Source organism: Cryptomeria japonica, chromosome 3, assembly GCF_030272615.1.
Source record: "Cryptomeria japonica chromosome 3, Sugi_1.0, whole genome shotgun sequence".
Classification (NCBI taxonomy): domain Eukaryota; kingdom Viridiplantae; phylum Streptophyta; class Pinopsida; order Cupressales; family Cupressaceae; genus Cryptomeria; species Cryptomeria japonica.
In genome coordinates, this window is record NC_081407.1 from 489594704 (window position 1) to 489614510 (window position 19807).

The following is a 19807-nucleotide window of genomic DNA, read 5'->3' on the forward strand; positions in this document are numbered from 1 at the left end:
AAGATTAACTACAGTTAATAGAATGAGATTCCCTTCATTAGATTTCGTGCATAGCCAACTGATGAGTTGAAGTTCTTTTATGAAAGGTATGATGTGAGTAGCCATGGAATTCATTAGGAGTTTTGATAATGCAATTAAATGGACTAATTTCATTAAGATGGGTATGCATTAGGACAAACGAGAGCATCCTTTAAATTAAAGTATCGTTACTAGATGGCATTCATCATTTCAAGAATTGAGTAATAGGATCATAGTGACGTTCTTCTATTCGGATTAAAATACAATTATCTTTTTGCATATCTTTTTTTTTTCTCTTTTTGTTAGATGAACCTAAAATGAGAGAGATACTTTTACTAAGTTTTAATGTATAAACTACAAATCAATTATTTCCCATTTTAGATCAACTTTAGAAATCATGAGGGAATTCCTTTTATAAAGATTAGAGTAAGGATATCTAATTGAGTTCACCCAATTATAAATTAAATCTGGTGAGGGTTATTGATTGTAATTACAACATAAATTACTAAGTATATTCATTCAATATACAACATGAATACTTGATTGAGTCCACACGATTATCAAATTAATCCGGTGAGGATTATTGTTAAGATTAAAATGTGAAATAATTTAACAAATTTATCCAATGTAATGAACATAATTGACATGGCGTAATTCATTTACTAAGGTAAAAAAGGATAGATATTATATGATGTTCATCCTTTAGTTTTCAATCTAGGAATTGTGACATAAATTTTAACTTTGTTTTCCCCTTTACATTCATTCCATTAATGAAAACTAGCAAGGTTCCTTCCATTATTACTACGTTTATTTAACCTTATCACAATACTCCTTTCCACAACTCTAATTACAATATTTTAAATGCTTGCCATAACCATGATTCACAAAGTTTTATGAATTTAAATAACTACATTTATCCATATGAATAATGTCATGCACTTTAATTTGAATTCATTAAATTTCCACCATACACTCATGCAAGAATACAACCATTCATGATAATTTAAAACATAAAACAAAGCACGCTATAAACATCACATAACATAGATATGATCTCGGAGTTCACCCCGGATGGGCTACATCTCCGGGTCTGCTCAACTGCAAGACCCCTTTGGCATTTAATATAGTTAAGGTTACATATTTACATGTCTTTACAACTTTGCCCTTTAGGCGAACACATACACTATTCAACATCTACCCCGATTGATCATTACATAGTTATCCCTTTTAAAAAACAGGTCAAATTGATTTATAACCAAGAGAAAACAACAACCTAGATGCTATTGCTTGACGGTAGCCTAACTAAGGGGTTTAACCGACTTATAACCAATCACTATCATAACAAGTCTTGCCATTCCATAACCAAATTCTATTATAGAAATTTAAACCTACATAAGCATAATCCGGAAGAGGTGTTCGTTTACCATATCTGTCTAACCATTAATGTCGAACAAGTTTACGGGTTTGATAATTTAACTTTTATTCAAAAATTCGTACTAGTCCACCATGACTATTTAGTCCATGTAAAAAAATAAGTGTTAACTTGGGTATGCTGAAACCAATATGAAATTTAAAAGAAAACTTGTATTCAAGTATGGATTTACTAATGTTGATTCCCTAAAGTCCAAATATATTAATTTATAATCCAAGATTAATAGTATAAGAACTGAATTTAAAATTGAATATTATCAAGGAACTAAATGTAAATCCCTTGTACTAACCTTGAATTCACTTGTTAATATGATTCTTCTCTATTTTTTTTTTATATCTTATAAGCATATATTCATTTATTTATTTTTAAAACAATTATATAAAATAAATAAAAATAAATAAATTTCTTTAAAAAAATAAAATACGATAAACTTCTTTTTTTTTAAATTTAAAAAAAAAAAAAAAATAGAGAGTGGGAGGGTACCCACGTGGACACCCACGTGGGCCCTCCCCCCTGGCAGCCTAGCTACCATTGGTAGCGCTGCTACCAAATGGTAGCAGAGCGCTACCTTTGGTAGCGCTGCTACCATTTGGTAGCAGTTCGCTACCTCTGGTAGCGCTGCTACTAGCTGGTAGCAGCTGCTGTGGGGCACAACAAAAACATTTTTTTTTTAATTTTTTTAAAAAAAATTTATTTTCCATAATAAATAAAGAAAACAGTCTAAAGAATATAATAAATTCCCAGTGCACCCACACAGCCAGACAGGGAAAAAAAAAGAACAGTTTCCAGCAGCTTCTCTGTTTTTATATATTTTTTGAATATCATGAACAAAACACTCAAAATGAAATTTAAAATAAACCCCCATTTTTTTACAGTCTTCAAATAAATTTCCAGATTTCTCATAGCAAACAACCAATTGGGGAAGCTGTATTTTTTGAAATGACCATGAACCAAGCAACCAAAACAAATGTAAAAACCCTCATTCTCCCATTTTGCATTTACTATTATTATTTTTCTTTCCTTCATTTCTTATTCACAGCCCCATTTTTTTATCAAATTTTTCCAAAAAATAAACTTCATTATGAGAAAACTATATTTCCTCATCAGGCTGAAACACAAAATCAAACTTCATTCTAAATCAACCAAGCTTAAAAGAACAACTGCAACTATTCTTCAAAGAAAACACATTCATGAGTAATATTCTCTCTCTCTCTTTTTTTTTAACAAGAAGTAGAAAGGTAGATTCAAATCCTACCTCATAGTGCAATTCCGGGCATGAATCTTGATGAAGAGTTTCCCCAATCTGCTGCTCCATTGCAAGTCCCCCATTTTTCTTCAAAAAAACTCCCAAGCCAAGAACCCCCCAAAAGTCTCCAAAACTAGGTTAAAAAGAAAAAGCCCTAATTTTGCCCTAATTTTTAATTTCGAAATTAGGCATTTGTTTTTAAAATAAAAATGAATGGAAATCCCAAATGGAAGTCATTCATTACCATTATTTATTAATCTTATATGTTTTCCCTTATTAAAATTAAAATGCTTCTTTTCTTATTGAGTTTTAAAATTTTTAATTCCTCAGTATTAATTTTAGAGCTACTTTTATATTTTGGAACTATTGACCCGGGGTAAGGCATTTGATTAATTTAATTTTCTAAAAGTCAAACTTTTATACTTTATTGACTTTACAAGTAAAAAGGAAATAATCTCGTTTAATAATAATAATTTACCCCTTTTTTTTTCTTCCAAAATGCGAAAATGAGTAATTTATTTCTATCTCCCAAACGACTTTAAAATTTTTCCTTTCTAAAACGTATAACTCAATAAATTCGTTATTTTAAAATTAGCTATCAAATTAACTCTCTATAACATAATAAAGCGACATTTTTAAATAAATGACTAATCTAATGCAAGGGTCTTGTTTATTCAAATCTCTCAACTACAAATGCATAAATGTTACAAATGCGTAAATGAGCACACTAACCCCAGTTAAATACCTTAAGCTAGCTACAATAATAATTTAAAGCAAATCTCTTTAATTACTGATTAATCGTATAAAAGAAACTACCTTTTTAAATTTCTATATCTCTAATGTGTACGTTTAATCATAATTTTAAATTTAATACTTAGGATAACAAACCTCACTTACCTCGCGCAAGGCACGCAAATCGAGGAAGTCCTCCAAATCTCTCGACACGCATCCCAATGAAAGGCAAGCCCCACGAATCCACACACGATGCTCACCTAACCATGGCTAAGGCAAGATGAGAGTTATATGACCACTAAATCCGAATTCAAAAGATGAAGGAGCATACTCAACCTTGCAAATTCCAAAGGGGATAAACCTTGCCCTAAGCGGTGTTGTACCTGCAATCCCCTGCACCCATGAATTCATACAAGCATGCATATACATATACATATTCAATGAAGGCGTTAGCTCAAGATTTATCTCAAAGGTTAGGAATCAATTACATTTACACAAAAATCAATGCAAAAGCACAATAATAAGTATGCACCATTTATTTATATTATCTAAACTACACATTGCATATCGGTTAATCTACCATTCAAGAATGCCACATAGGAAGTCAATCAAGGTTAAACGGGTTTTAAAAGTCCGACTAGGGTATGGGCATTACACAGTTACACTGGTATCATCTGAAAATTCTACTGTGACTGAGGAACAACAACAAACTAAGACACCCTGGTATGTAAGATTGAATCACTCTCAAGATCAGATAATTGGAAACAAGTATAAAGGAGTTATAACAAGAGGAAGATTGGAAAATGAAGAGGTATGTCTTATTTCTCAAATAGAACCATCATCAGTTAATGAGGCATGTAAAGATAAATACTGGATTAAAGCTATGGAAGAAGAATTAGAACAAATTGAGAAGAATACAACTTGGACATTAGTTCCCCGGCCTAAAGATAAAAATGTAATTGGAACTAAATGGGTATTCAGAAACAAAATTAATAAAGATGGTAAGGTTATCCGAAATAAAGCAAGGCTAGTGTGTAAGGGATATTCTCAGAAAGAAGGAATTGATTACAATGAGACCTTTGCACCGGTAGCCAGAATTGAGGCAGTCAGATTAGTTTTGGCTTTTGCAGCACACAAGAACTACAAAATATATCAAATGGATATTAAATGTGCATTTCTAAATGGAGATCTTGAAGAAGAAGTTTACATTGAACAACCTGATGGATTTTCTTTGACAGATAACAAAGATATGGTTTGCAGGCTATGGAAAGCTTTGTATGGATTGAAACAAGCTCCAAGAGCTTGGTATGCAAGATTGGATAAGTATCTTTTGAAGATTGATTTTTCTAAAGGTAATGCTGACAACAACTTATATTATAAAGTGACTAATGATGACATCTTGGTTATAGAAGTTTTTTTTGATGATATAATCTTTGGAGGAGAAGATGGACTATGTAAAGAATTTTCTATTGAAATGCAACAAGAATTTGAAATGTCTATGATTGGAGAGATAAAATTCTTTTTAAGATTGTAGATTACACAGACTGAAAAAGGTATATTATTGAGTCAATCCAAGTACTTAAATGAGTTACTAAAGAAATTTGGGATGGGGAACTCTAAACCGGTAAGCACACCTATGACTACAAGTGACAAACTATCACTAAGGGATGAATCTACACCTATTAATCCAACTAGGTACAAATCTATGATAGGAGGTTTACTGTATTTGACACAAACCAGACTTGATATCATGAATGCAGTATGTATTGTTCCAAGATTTCAGAGTAATCCTAGAGAAAATCATGAATCGACAGTAAAAAAACATTGTCCGGTACTTACAAGGCACAACAAATCTTGGATTATGGTATCCTAGAGATGAAAACTTTGAATTATGTGCATACACAGATGCAAATTGGGTAGGAGATGTGGATGATAGAAAAAGCACCACTGGAGGAGCATTTTTTCTTGGAAGTAGACTAGCTTCTTGGTTGAGTAAGAAACAAAGTAGTACATCCTTATCAACAATAAAATCAGAATATGTTGCAGTAGCAACTAATTGTACACAGGTACTATTGCTTAAACAAATGTTGAAAGACATAAAGGTAAAATGCAAGGAACCTATTACTATCTATTGTGACAACACTATAACAATTGATATATCAAAGAACCCAGTACTACATTCTAAAACCAAACATGTTTCTATCAAACTGAATTTTCTAAGGGAGAATGTTGAAGCAAAAGAAATTAAACTGGTTTATGTGAATACTAAAAAGCAGATTGCAGATATTTTCACTAAACCTTTTCCTAAGGATACCTTTGAATATCTTAGAGATTAGCTTGGGGTCATTCCCCCACTGGTAGATACTTAGAAAGTTGATGTTTATCATCAACTGACAAAATTAACAGAGAAATCTCTTTATTCCAGCTTTGATGAGGAAGCTACTTCTCAGGGGGAGTAGTTGGTATACTAAATTGGTTGGTATTTTGTATATGAACTTGTTTTTTTAGTAACTTTGGCATTTGTTGTCAAAGGGGGAGAGATTGGTATGGAAAAACAAAAGGAAACATATGTCACTCTCAGGGGGAGAGATTGTCACTTTGGGAGAGCTTACTTATATTTTGATAATTATTGGTATTTTGGTATTTGGCATTTTTGTTTTGGCACTTTGATGGTTTTTCAAACTTGTGTTGCCATCAATGCCAAAGGGGGAGATTGTTGGTATTTTGGTATGGTTTTGTCATTGATTTCAACACCTACTAAACTTTATCAACTCTAGCACTTTGGAGAATCAACAATATTCACCAGCAAGCAAGTGACTTATGCATAGTCACTTGTATCTAGTACACCGATAGGATATAATGATCACCGAAACTTGGAAGGGCATGGAAAACACTTGGTTATGTCGAAGACATTGTCTTGGAGATTTGTTTATTGGTATATTCATATTTGCATATTTGTTCTTACCAGCAAATAGGTCTAGGTTATACACCGGTAGGTTTATCTTTTCCAGATCAGCATGGCACGCTATGGAGATGACTTATTATTGTTGTAAATGCATTAAGCTGACATGTTGAATCAATTATTGCATCGGGCATCAATTTATTTGTAAATTGATTTTATTGTAATATCTTTTAGAGCCGACCTACTAAAATTGGTCCTAGGTTATGATATAAATGTAAGATCTTATTTGTAAGATCGGCAGAGGAATGTGAAGAAGAATTGTGTGAAGGTATATGCGAGAATAAGTAGAGCTATACTTGCAGACATCATTTGAAGGTGAAGCAAGGTTTTTGTGAAAGCATATCAGAACTACACCGGTACTGAATCCAGCATATGAAGATGCTATTTTGACCAGTACATCCTTATTGGATTTAACCATCCAATTGTAGTCAGTGTGACTCCTATTTTGTGTTTGAGCAGTGAGCTCTAGGTGCTTGGCCTTTCTACATGTGCAGACCCCATTTGTATACACTTACTATCTGCAGTAGTATCATCTGATTGTGGGTAAGGTTTCCCACTGTGGTTTTTCCCCTTACAGGGTTTCCATGTACAAATATTGGTGTTAAGTGTTGTGGATGACTTTGCCTTTTGTTTCATGCATTAATCTTTATCGGTATTGCAATTATTTGATAAAACCATCCACCGGTATAAAACACTCGTTCACCGGTATTAAGCAGTAAGTTGGTTAAGTTGTTTTGTTTTGAATTTATTTGACAACTGATTCACCCCCCCCTCTCAGTTGTCTCCGGGACCTAACAAAATCAGTTGTCCAATAAATACAAACCAAAACTAACTTAACCAAACTTAATTCTTAATGTCGGTAAACCAAACTTTAATGCCGATAGATAGTTTAATAGTTAATTGCAGTATCGGTAAAGTTTAATGCATGAAACAGAAAGACAAATAACATACACAAGACAACACAATTATTTGTATGCAGAAACCCTATAAGGGGAAAAACCATGATGGGAAACCTTACCCACAATTAGATGATACTATTGCAGATAGTATATGTGTACAATATGGAGTCTACACATGCAGAAAAGCCAACTACCTAGAGCTCACTACTCAATCACAAAATGGGAGTCACACTGACTACAATTGGATGGTTAAATCCAATTATAATGTACTGCTCAGAATAACATCTTCATATGATAGATTCAGTACCGGTTAAGCTCTGATTTGCCTTCTTCAAACCTTTCTTCAATCTTGAATGATGTCTGTGTGTATAGCTCTACTTATGTTCGCATATACCTTATTATAATCTTTTCCCACACTCTACCACACAATCTCATAAATGAGATCTTACATATATACCAAAACCTAAGACCAAATGAGTAGGTCGGCTCACTAAGATATTACAATAAAATTAATTACAAATGAATCAATATGCGATGCATGATGTTGTCTCAATGCATTTACAATAACAATAAATCATCTTCATGACGTGTCGTGCTGATCTAGAATAGATATGCTTGTCGATCCATAACCTAGACCTATTTACCAATAACAACAAATATGAAAACCCGATTAGACCAATGAACAAATCACCAAAACCAAGTGTCCAAATGATGTCTTTGACATAACCAAGTAATCTCCAATTCATTCCAAGTGTCGGTGAACAATATAACTTGCCGGTGAACTAGATACCGGTGATTGTGAATAAGTCACTGATCATTTCGGTGAACATAACCAAAGATCTCCAAGTGCTGATAAGTGTTGACAAGTGTTGAAATCAATGACAAAACCATATCAACATATCCAAAATACCAACAATCTCCCCCTTTGGCATCGAAGGCAACACAAGATGGAAAAACCATCAAAGTGTCAAAATAGAAATGCCAAAAATCAAAGACCAACAATCTCCCAAAGAGATCATTAACCAGAAATCAAAATACATAATATCTTTCCCCCAAGGAATAATCTCTCCCCAAAAGATAAAGTGTTTTTCCATAGATATATCCCCCCCTTTGACATCAAATGCCAAAGCAATACAAAACCAAATTCAATCAGTTCAAAGAACTTATCACAAAATACCAACGTATCAATTTATCCAACTACTTCCCTTGAGAAGTAGCTCTCCTCATCAAATCCGGAAAAAAGATTTCTCTGTTAATTCTGCCAGTTGATGACAATCATCAATTATCTAAGTTTCTATCGGTGAGGGTATAACTCCAAGTTTCTCTCTTAGATATTCAAAAGTTTCCTTAGGCAAAGGCTTAGTAAAGATATCTGCAATATGCTCTTTACTATTCACATAAACCAATTTCACTTCTTTTTCTTCAACATTCTCTTTTAGAAAATTGAATTTGATAGAAACATGTTTAGTTTTAGAGTGAAATACCAGATTATTTGATATATCAATTGCTGCCATATTATCATAGTAAATTGTTATAGGTTCCTTGCATTTTACCTTTATGTCCTTCAACATTTGCTTGATCCATAATACCTATGTACAGTTAGTTGCTGCTGCAACATATTCAGATTCTATTGTTGATAAATATGTACAACTTTGTTTCTTGCTCAACCAAGAGATTAATCTACTGCCAAGAAAAAATGCTCCACCGGTGGTGCTTTTTCTGTCATCTACATCTCCTGCCCAATTTACATCTGTGTATGCACATAAATCAAAGTTTTCATCTCTAGGATACCATAAACCAAGATTTGTAGTTCCTTGTACATACCAGAAAATCCTTTTCACTGTTGATTCATGATTTTCTTTAGGATTACTCTGAAATCTTGAAACAATACATACTGCATTCATAATATCAGGTCTTGTTTGTGTCAAATATAGTAAACCTCCTATCATAGACTTGTACCTAGTCGGATTAACAGGTGTTGATTCATCCTTCAATGATAGTTTATCTATTGTAGTCATAGGCATGCTTACCGTTTTAGAGTTTTCCATGCCAAATTTCTTTAGTAATTCCTTCAAGTAATTTGATTGATTTATGAATATACCTTTATTAGTTTGTGAGATCTACAATCCTAAAAAGAATTTTATCTCCCCAATCATAGACATTTCAAATTCTTCCTGCATCTTTTTAGAAAAGTCTTTACATAAACCATCTTCTCCTCCAAATATTATCATCAACAAAAAATTCAATAACCAAGATGTCATCATTAGTTACTTTGTAATATAGATTGCTTTCAACATTACCTTTAGTAAAACCAATCTTCAAAAGATATTTGTCCAATCTAGCATACCAAGCTCTAGGAGCTTGCTTCAATCCATAAAAAGATTTCCTTAACCCGCAAACCATATCTTTGTCATCTGTCAAAGAAAGTCCATCAGGTTGTTCAATGTAAACTTCTTCTTCAAGATCACCATTCAGAAATGCACATTTAACATCCATTTGATATACTTTATAGTTCTTGTGTTCTCCAAAAGCTAAGAATATTATGACTGCCTCAATTCTAGCTACCGGTGCAAAGGTTTCATTATAATCAATTCCTTCCTTCTGTGAATAACCCTTACACACTAATCTTGCTTTATTTCTGATTACCTTACCATCTTCATTAAGTTTATCCTAAATACCCATTTAGTTCCAATTACAATTTTGTCTTTAGGCCGGGGAACTAATGTCCATGTGTTATTCTTTTCAATTTGTTCCAATTCATCTTCCATAGCTTTAATCCAATGTTTATCTTCACATGCCTCATTAATTGATGCTAGTTCAATTTGAGAAATAAGACATACCTCTTCATTTGCTAGTCTTCCTCTAGTCATAACTCCTTAATACTTGCTCCCAATTATCTTATTTTTAGAGTGATTCAATCTTACATACCAGGGTGTTTTCACTTGTTATTGTTCTTCAGTCACTCTAGAATTATCAGATGATGTAGGTGTGACTGGATCAACATTCTGTACCGGTGTGCTTATAGTAGGTTCATTTGTGATTATCTCAACTACCGGTTCAGAGTCTATAGACCTTCTAAACTATTCATCAATCTTCACATTTTAGCTGCCAAGGCCTACTCTACCGGTTGAATAGTGGGTGTTGGTTGATCTTCTATTATAGAAACAAAAGCTCATCCATTGTCTTCTGGTTCCTCATAAGAATGATCAGTAACTTCTTCATCAACATAGTAACATGATTTGTCTCTATTCTTCTTAAATCTGTACCTTTGATATTCAGGGGTAGGCTTATATGTCCTTTTAGCTTCTTCTTTCAATCTTGCATGTCTATCAGGTCACCTAGAAGCCATATGACCTATCTTATTGCAGTTAAAACATTTAAATTGTGCTTTACCTTCATACTTACTTCCAATTGGACCTTTAGGCATTTTCCTTGCAAATAGTGCTTCAAGCTCTTCCAGTTCTTCATTCTCCTTTCTAATTTCTTCAAGTTCTCTTGCATAAAGGCTTTCCAATCAGATTTCTGAGATGATGATGATGATGCTACAGATGATGATGATGTTTTGAAAGCTAAATCTATCTTAATAGTAGCAACAAGACCAAATTCCTCAAGTTCAAAAGCTGAAAATTTTCCAACCAAAGTGTCTCTAGATACTGATGCATTAGGCATTGTTCTCAATTCATTAATAGCAGTTACTTTCATTTTATATGCTAGTGGAAATTCTCTTAAAACTTTAGAAACAATTTCATCTTCACTTAAGATTCCTCCACAACATTGTATACCCAAAACAATTTCATTTACTCTTTCCATAAAAGCAGAAATTCTTTCATCTTCTTCCATTTTCAAATTTTCATACCTGACCCAGAAGCATTCCAGTTTTGCAATTTTGACTGTGGTATCACCTTCATTCAATGTTTCCAATTTATCCCAAATAGCTTTAGCAGTAGATCTATCTAATAATCCCATGATTTCCTGATCAGACAATGCGCTCAAAAGTGCTTCTCTTGCTTTGCAATCATTTTCCTCATCTTTAGCCAAGGTTGGTGGAATAGGTTGACCTTCAGTAGGAACAACATAGTCATTCTTTGTAACATCCCAAATGTCCTTTCCAATACAATTCAGATGTGTCTCCATCCTGATTTTCAACATGACATAGTTGGTTCCATCAAGCTTCAGACTGTCCTTCTTGAAATAGTTAGAGGACATTGGATCTCCTCAAGTTGTTAGACTTCTGCAAAAAGAGGACTAGGCTTTGATACCAATTGTTAAGTCCCGAATGAAACTGAGAGTGGGGGGGGTGAATTAGTTATCCAATAAATACAAACCAAAACTAACTTAACCAAACTTAATGCTTAATGCCGGTAAACCAAACTTTAATGTCGATAGACAGTTTAATAGTTAATTGCAGTACTGGTAAAGTTTAATGCATGAAACAGAAAGACAAATAACATACACAACACATAACATAGTTATTTGTACGTGGAAAACCTATAAGGGGAAAAACCACGGTGGGAAACCTTACCCACAATCAGATGATACTACTGCAAATAGTTTGTGTGTACAATATGTTGTCTGCACATGTAGAAAGGCCAACTACCTAGAGCTCACTGCTCAATCACAAAATGGGAGTCACATTGACTACAATTGGATGGTTAAATCCAATGATAATGTACTACTCAAAATAGCATCTGCATATGCTAGATTCAATACCGGTTAAACTCTGATTTGCCTTCTTCAAACCTTCCTTCAATCTTGAATGATTTCTGTGTGTATAGATCTACTTATATTCATATATACCTTATTATAATCCTTTTCCACACTCTACCACACAATCTCATAAATGAGATCTTACATATACACCAAAACCTAAGACCAAATGAGTAGGCTGGCTCACTAAGATATTACAATAAAATCAATTACAAATGAATCAATATGTGATGCATGATGTCGTCTCAATGCATTTACAATAACAATATATCATCTTCATGACATGTCATGCTGATCTGGAATAGATATACTTGTTGGTCCATAACCTAGACCTATTTACCGGTAACAACAAATATGCAAACCCAATTAGACCAATGAAAAAACCACCAAAACCAAGTGTCCAAATGATGTCTTCGACATAACCAAGTAATATCCAAGTCATTCCAAGTGCCAGTGAACAATATAACCTGTCGGTGAACCAGATAGTGGTGACTATGCATAAGTCACTGATCATACCAGTGAACATAACCAAAGATCTCCAAGTGCTGATAAGTGTTGACAAGTGTTGACATCAATGACAAAACCATATCAACATATCCAAAATACCAACAATCCTTACTCAATGGTTATTATAGTAAATCCTTTTTTTTTTTTTAAGTTCAGCAGTTATGAAAGAATTAAAAAGAAAAAAGAAAACCATCTGATTTAAATCGTTTTGAATAGTCATGCGATGCTCATCTTAGGGTAATCTTTTTGTCAATGGATGCCTTCTTTTTTACACTCATAGTTTTCTAAGAATGGAAACTTACTATGTAGCATCTACGTAAAGAATAAAAATATTGTACACGTCATTAATATGATCCTTTGTAAAAACTACCCGTAATAACTAACTTGTAAAAGCTATTTGTTGATTCAATCAAACAATTTAGTTTGTTTCTTACTTTCCTTTACCTTAATTTAATTAAATTGAATTTTTGGTAAAACTAGTGTCTTAGCCCAACTGGGAATAATAGCCTTTATGCCACATGTCTATAGAGTTTTTATGAATAGAAACATCTCTAGAAAAATATTTAGAAATGTCATAATTTTTAAAATGAATCGCACTCCTTCTGTAGTACCCCTACCCTAATCAATTCCTAATCTCGGTTTGACCTTGGTTAGTTTATCATAATATAATGATTATAGTCAGTTGTTTTGATTTAGTGCATAGCTGTTAATGTGGTTTTTGCACCAATTTGTATGTAAGTTAATTAATTCTCCTATTTCGTGTTATTATCTCGGGCTAACGCTTTCATTAAGTTTATATATGTATGCATGTATGACTCTTGGTTGTAGGAGATTTTAGGTACAGTACCACATGAGTGCAAGGTTCATCTTCACCTGGATTCGCAGGTTTGAGTGTACCTCTTTAATCCTTAGAGTTGGATTAGGTGGTCATGTTATCCTTGTTTGACCATAGTCATGCTCAAGAGAGCATCGTCAGTCGTCATCGGTATTCCCTTTTGGTTGGGTTTACGAGTCGTCTGTCTGGTTGACCTTCTTGGTTTACATGTTTGGTGTGTATGGTTAAATTGAGTAATTAGTCCTTAGTATTTAATTCGATTAAATATGTATTTATGAATTAAAGATTAAGAGATTATATTGAACAAAGTTCCTTTATGCGATTATCATTAAATTGAATTGTTCGATTTAAATTGGGAGCAAGTTCAATTAAATAGTTAATTTTAATGTTAAATTTGTTATGTTTATGCTGTTGAAAAGAAAGAAAGATTTAAATTCAATTGCAATAGAATTAATTTAATCTTTTGGCATTTTTGAAATAGAAAGGTTAATTTCCGTTAATTGAGAAAATCAATTTTTAAATTGAAGAGCAAATTTAAATTATTGATATAGTTTAAAAGAATGATTTTTGTGAATTATTTTAAATAAAAAATTTAATTCCAAAAATAAATATTGGTCAAATCTTTCCCATTTAACCTAGACTTTTGGAAAATATTGGGGATTGAATTTTTTGGGGAAAAATATATTTTTTGGAAAAATATTTTGGAGGAAAATTTGGGGGTTTTGGAGTAGGAGAAATTTATTGAGCTATAGGTTGGGGCTCTTCATCAGATCCTTTCCAAGAATGCTATATGAGGTAAGATTTTGGTTTATATTTTTTTTTTGTTTCTTTGTTTATCAGAAATTGTTTTGATTTTGAAGAAATCTGTTTGGGAAGTTTGAAAGATCTTATGCTTTTGGGAAATGGAGGAGATGTAGTTTGAATCTATGGATCTTAAATCCTCCTTGCTTCCTTTCCAAACCTCCAGATGTCAATTTTTTGTTTGTATAAATGGATTCTCAAAAATTAAAACCAAATTTTGGGGTTTGGCTGTTCTTAAGAAATATTTGTCTAAAACTCCAATGAATCTCTCTTATATGAGTTTAAAAATGAAATTTAGATTGGGATTTGGCAGATTTGATGTTAAATTATGTAAATCCATCTCATTTTGCCAGTATGGTATTGTGTTGGAAAGATTTTCCTTCCCAAATCTGGGTATTTGGAAAATAAAAATAAAAAATAAAATAAAATTTTATTTAAAGTCACTGGGATTGGTTTTTTTTTTAAATTTTTACTGTTTGTTTAACAGTAATTTTTAAAAAATAGAATAAAAACAAAAAAAATAAAATAATAATACCCCCCCCCACGTGGATGAGTTTCCCCATCACGTGGAAGGAGGGTGGTTGTTTAATTATATTTACGTGAAATTGGTTTAAGAACTCATAATGGCATATTTATGAATGTTTGAGGCAATTGAACTTTAGAGAGTTAGAAAACCAAGAACAACCTGTACCTAGATGAGGTAGATAACTGCAATCTAACTTAGATCTTTTAGAAAACTTGATCGACATTTCATGTTTAAATCAATTTGAAAAAAAAAGATTGTATTTACCAATGGTTGCCTATGCGAGTTTAATTTCTGTATTCGCTTTTGCTTCAGTAATGGCAAGCCTTGCTTTGTTTGACTGGACCCTGTCGTATGGTTGATTTGGGTACCTATTTCTATCCTCGATCTCGAGTCGATTGTTATTTTTATTGTGGTGTTGTATTGGTCATATCCTTTATGAGGGTGTCGAATGATGACTCATAGTTGACCATAATTGGTCAAGTCTCTAGTTAGAGTACCATCTATCAATGCACCTCATATGATGTCATATTTGACCAAATGGTTGTTTTCTCCATTTCGAACTTCATTCGCTTAACCATGTGTATTCCTTGGGTTTTGAGTTTGTCTGAGTATAGTCTAGTGTCGTATGGGAAAGTGGCTTTCGATTGGGGGCCGCGCCCAAAGTGGCTGCTGGGTAACCCATCGAAAGTGAGTCTAATAAGTGATAACCTAACAGTAGATTAGAATGTAATCTCTAAGTAAGATAATTGTGCCTCACACATGGAAGAGTGCTAACACAGACTCGATATGCTGTGAGAAGGCCTGAAATGGCAAACCATCATCCTTGTCTTCATGAAAGGATGTGTGGGTCCACATGAAGCTTGGATGGGCCGGAGGCTCGGATTAGGTTGTCAGGGTAACCCAGTGTATGGGGCTAGAACCTATGAAGACCTGCCATGGTAACCATACCAGGTTGTGTGATGACACTTGTCCCTACGTTCACTAGTGTGTTGTTGTATTGTCTGATACGAGCATGTTTGTGGGTCATCCTATTGTCTATGCCCTTGTGAGTACCTGGTTTCACGTTAAACTTTGGGTGGTGATGACTCCGTTTTGTGGATGCTCAATTGGACCTTTGTATTTGCTTCGATTATGTTCAGCTGGATCCTTTCCTTTTCAGGGATCATTTATGTATTTATTGACTGATGTGGTCATTTGTATATTGATTATGTTTCACCTTGATGGCAGGATTGTAAATTATGAGAACCTCATGTATTCTTAACTTTATTTATTATTAGAGGGGTCTTGTAGTTGAGCAGACCTAGAGATGTAGCCCTTTAGGGGTGAACTCCGAGATCATCTTGGTGTTATGTGATGCTTTTATTCTTATGTTTCATGTTTAGTGTTAGCATGTATGAATCGACATTTTGATATAATGTATAAGTGGATAAGATGGAATTAATCTTAAATGCATGTATGCAGTCACCTTTTAAATGTTGTAAATTGTATCATGAAAGAATGTAGCTTAGAGTAATGGAATATATTCAGTTGTGGTTAAGGAAATTAAGTATGCATGGAAAGATCTCATAAGTTTATGATGAAATTCTTGTGTGTTAGAATATTAGATGCATGGCTTATATTTTAATGAAAAGTATGAACGAAAGGAATAGATAAATCTTAATGGATGAACCTTATATTGTGATCTATATTTTCATCTATCTAAAAGAAATTATCCTTGTTTAAGAATTATCTCGTTATAAGATAATCAACTTATTAGATTTATTAGTGTGAGTTAAGTTAAATGTGTAATTAAGTAATCACATTGGGAAACTCTTTAGGTGTTAGTTGATGTCTTCCGCTATGTAATCTAAATCTTTGATATCTTGTTGTATCTTAATGTTGTGTAACTTAAAAAAAAAATTATTGCACTCTATTCTTGTGTTATGGCTTAATCCCTTCGGGGTTTCCTGGTAGGGCATTACACCTTCATATACATCGGGGGTCCATTGATGAAAAGGAACTTGAGAAATCTTGAATGCAATTCCTACTGTTATAGATAGAAGTGTAATCCAAATTCCTCGAGAGTTATATATTTGTGTATTTATAAGACTATTGGCTATTTCTTTAAGTTCAATCTCTCCTCCAGATAGACCATATAGCCAAGAAAGACCATAAGCAAGAATGGAAGAACTTGTTCCACCCATAAGTAAATATTTCATAATAGCCTCATTAGACCATACATCTCTTTTGGTATATCCAGATAATAGATAAGAACATAGACTTAAACATTCTAAATACGAAGATAGTTGTTAAATCATTAGCACCACATAAAAACATTCCTCCTAGAGTAGCTGTTAATATGAATAACAAAAAATTTGTTACAACCATTTCTGTACATTGAATGTATTGCACGGATAGAGGAATATATAAAGTGGAACATAATAAAATGAGAAATCGAAATATTTTATTAAAATTGTTTGTCTGGAAATTACCAAAAAAACTGATTGTAGGTTCTTCTCTCCATTGAAATAACAAAAAGGTTGTGCTTAGCACTAAACTTGTTAAAGATATGAAATAAAACCAAGTTGTCTTTTTTTTATCAGAAATGAAGTCTCACTAGAAGGAATAGGCTGAAAATCAGGATACATTCTAGAAAAATGTAACTTCCATAGAAGAGAAGCAAATGAAATTCTTTCATAAAAATGATTTAAAAGTATTAATTGAAAATTAATTTTTCATTTTGTCTGGATCATAATTTAGAAACTTCAATGAATCTTCAAGTAACATTTTCTTTCATTTACATATCTATAAACTTGATGAATAAGATTGAATATTCATTCATAATCTCCTTATTATCATTTATCTACAATTTATTTTTCATTCTTGTTTTCCTTTCGTTTTCGTTCCAATAAAAGAAAATTCGGAAATTTTTTGACAAAGTAAGTTTTCTTTAATTGGCTAGAATGCAACAAATCTGTGGATCTATTTCAAAATATGTTTATATACTTTTGAATAGAGAGGTTCATATTTTTATTTGATTGATACAATGAAGTATTATTTTGATAGTCGATAAGTTAAGGACACAATTTCCATGTTAAAAAAGAAAAGACAAAAAAATAACATGGAAAAAGAAGAAGAATATATATATATATATATATATATATATCTGTGTGTGTGTGTGTGTGTGTTTTTGTTTTTTTTGAAATGCTTATATGTATATGGCTAGTTTATTAATATAGCCAATTTATGAGAATGACTTCGGGGTGGGAGTCAAAATTTGTTTAATCCCTCAAATTAAATAGGACGTTGTGAGGCCCTACCCTGACCCATCCTAGCATTTCAGTGTTTTTCATGTTGGAACTATTATGGATGCTTTATTTTTAGGCATTATGGATATAGAACTTTATATGATCCCAGGAATTGGATAACATTGATATATTGATGCTTCATTTCTATGCATTGTGGATATAGAATTTTATATGATTCTAGAATAGGATAACATTGAGATGGTGTAGGTCATTATTTGATTTGCAGGACTTTATTATGATGCTATAAATATGATGCATATCTTATGAATGGATTAAATTTATGAGGATTATGATAATTGCTTATGTGGATTTGCCTTGTTATATGGTAAATTGATTTGTATGATGTCAATTGTATGCAGAGTGATTGATTTGTATTCTTATTTATGTGTTTAATATTATATGAGGATATTGGGAAGTACTAATGTGTAATTGAGATGCGCAGGAAAATTATCCATGGGACCATGGAAACATTATGGAGAATCAAGCCTAGGCCTATGTACGTTCGTAAAACCAGGGGTTGTCTATTTGGAGAGACAACACCTTGTATGTATCGTATTTTATTCATAAACGTAAATCTTTGCATGTGTGTAAATTGTATTTATTAAATTGTTTAAATCATTCAAGAGACAATTGCCATGTGTGTATTTGTGATGTGGAATTATTTTTGTAGTGTCACTTGACACATATGTTGTATGTTGTGTTGGCAATTGTCATGTCACCTTTTGAGAGATTTATTTTTGTTTAATTGATATATTTCCAAATTATCCTTGAAGGTTCCAAGAAATCTAGGATAGTGAGCCATAAGGAGGGTCAACTTAGAGTTGACCCGTAGGTAAACTTTAGGTGGACTTTCAAAGGGTTAAACCAACTCCTAGAGTCAGTTTTGGAGCATTTTTATTGGGCCTCATGGGGTACCTATGGGTGAAGGCCAAATTTGGCTATGTGTCCTTCCCCTAGGACTTGTTTAACCTCCCAAAAAAGTACGTTTTCCTAGATGGCCGAATTTCATCTTTAGGAGTGCCATCCTTGGGTAGATAGCCTTCTTGGTATGTAGCATTCCTCCTCCCCATTACATTCCTCTTCTTGAGGTGCCTTGGTTAGGGAGTGTGTAAGACCTAGGGCCAACCAATGGAAGCCTCTCACTCTATCCAAGAGGTTGGAAAGAGTGGGAGAAGCCTTCTTAGGCAAGAGATTGAGACTTAGTGAGTTAATCACCCACTCTCCATCTTTGGAGATCTTGCAATTTTGAAAAAAAAACCAGTTTTAGAATAGAATTTTGGTTAAGTGTTGTAGAAAAGAATTGTGGAATTGGGTTGCTCTTCTCCAAGCTATCCCTAGAAAACCCTTGGCAGATTCAAGGTTGGTGTATTTTCTTACTTGTATGTTGGAAATCTGTTTGTAGGATTGCTTGAATGTAAATGTTGTTTTTCCTTGTTTCTCCTTTGTGAAAATATTGTGTGATCTTTCTCTTATTTCTTTTTATGCATTTTCTTGTGTTTTGAGAGTATCCAAGGCCTTCTTACCCTTGGGAGGGTAGAATGGTCTTGGGGGTGGAATGAGTTTGACAACCTTAGAGTGAGAGGCTCTCATTATGAGAGTGATCTCAAGGGTTTGTTTATGTGACCCTTGATGCATAGTTTTGTTTATGCATTCGGGGGTCATAAGGGGAGAAAGTATGGCATGTATGCCTTGGGGGTCATAAGGATGTTGGGTTAAGATGGATTTTTGTTGTGTTCTTGGTTGCCATGATCTACTATCTTGCAGTTCTCCTCAAGGTACTTGGTCCACTTCCATCCTTTTAAACATCACATTATGTGATGAAGTTCCAGCCTTGGGATGGGACAATGTTTGTTGA

At 33.2% G+C, this 19807-nt stretch overlaps 1 pseudogene; it reads right to left on the reverse strand.

Moving 5' to 3' along the window:
• Positions 1-17345, reverse strand: part of LOC131045957 (NAD(P)H-quinone oxidoreductase subunit 2 A, chloroplastic-like) — a 55405-nt pseudogene extending 38060 nt beyond the window's left edge.
• Between the last annotated feature and the right edge of the window lie 2462 nt (positions 17346-19807).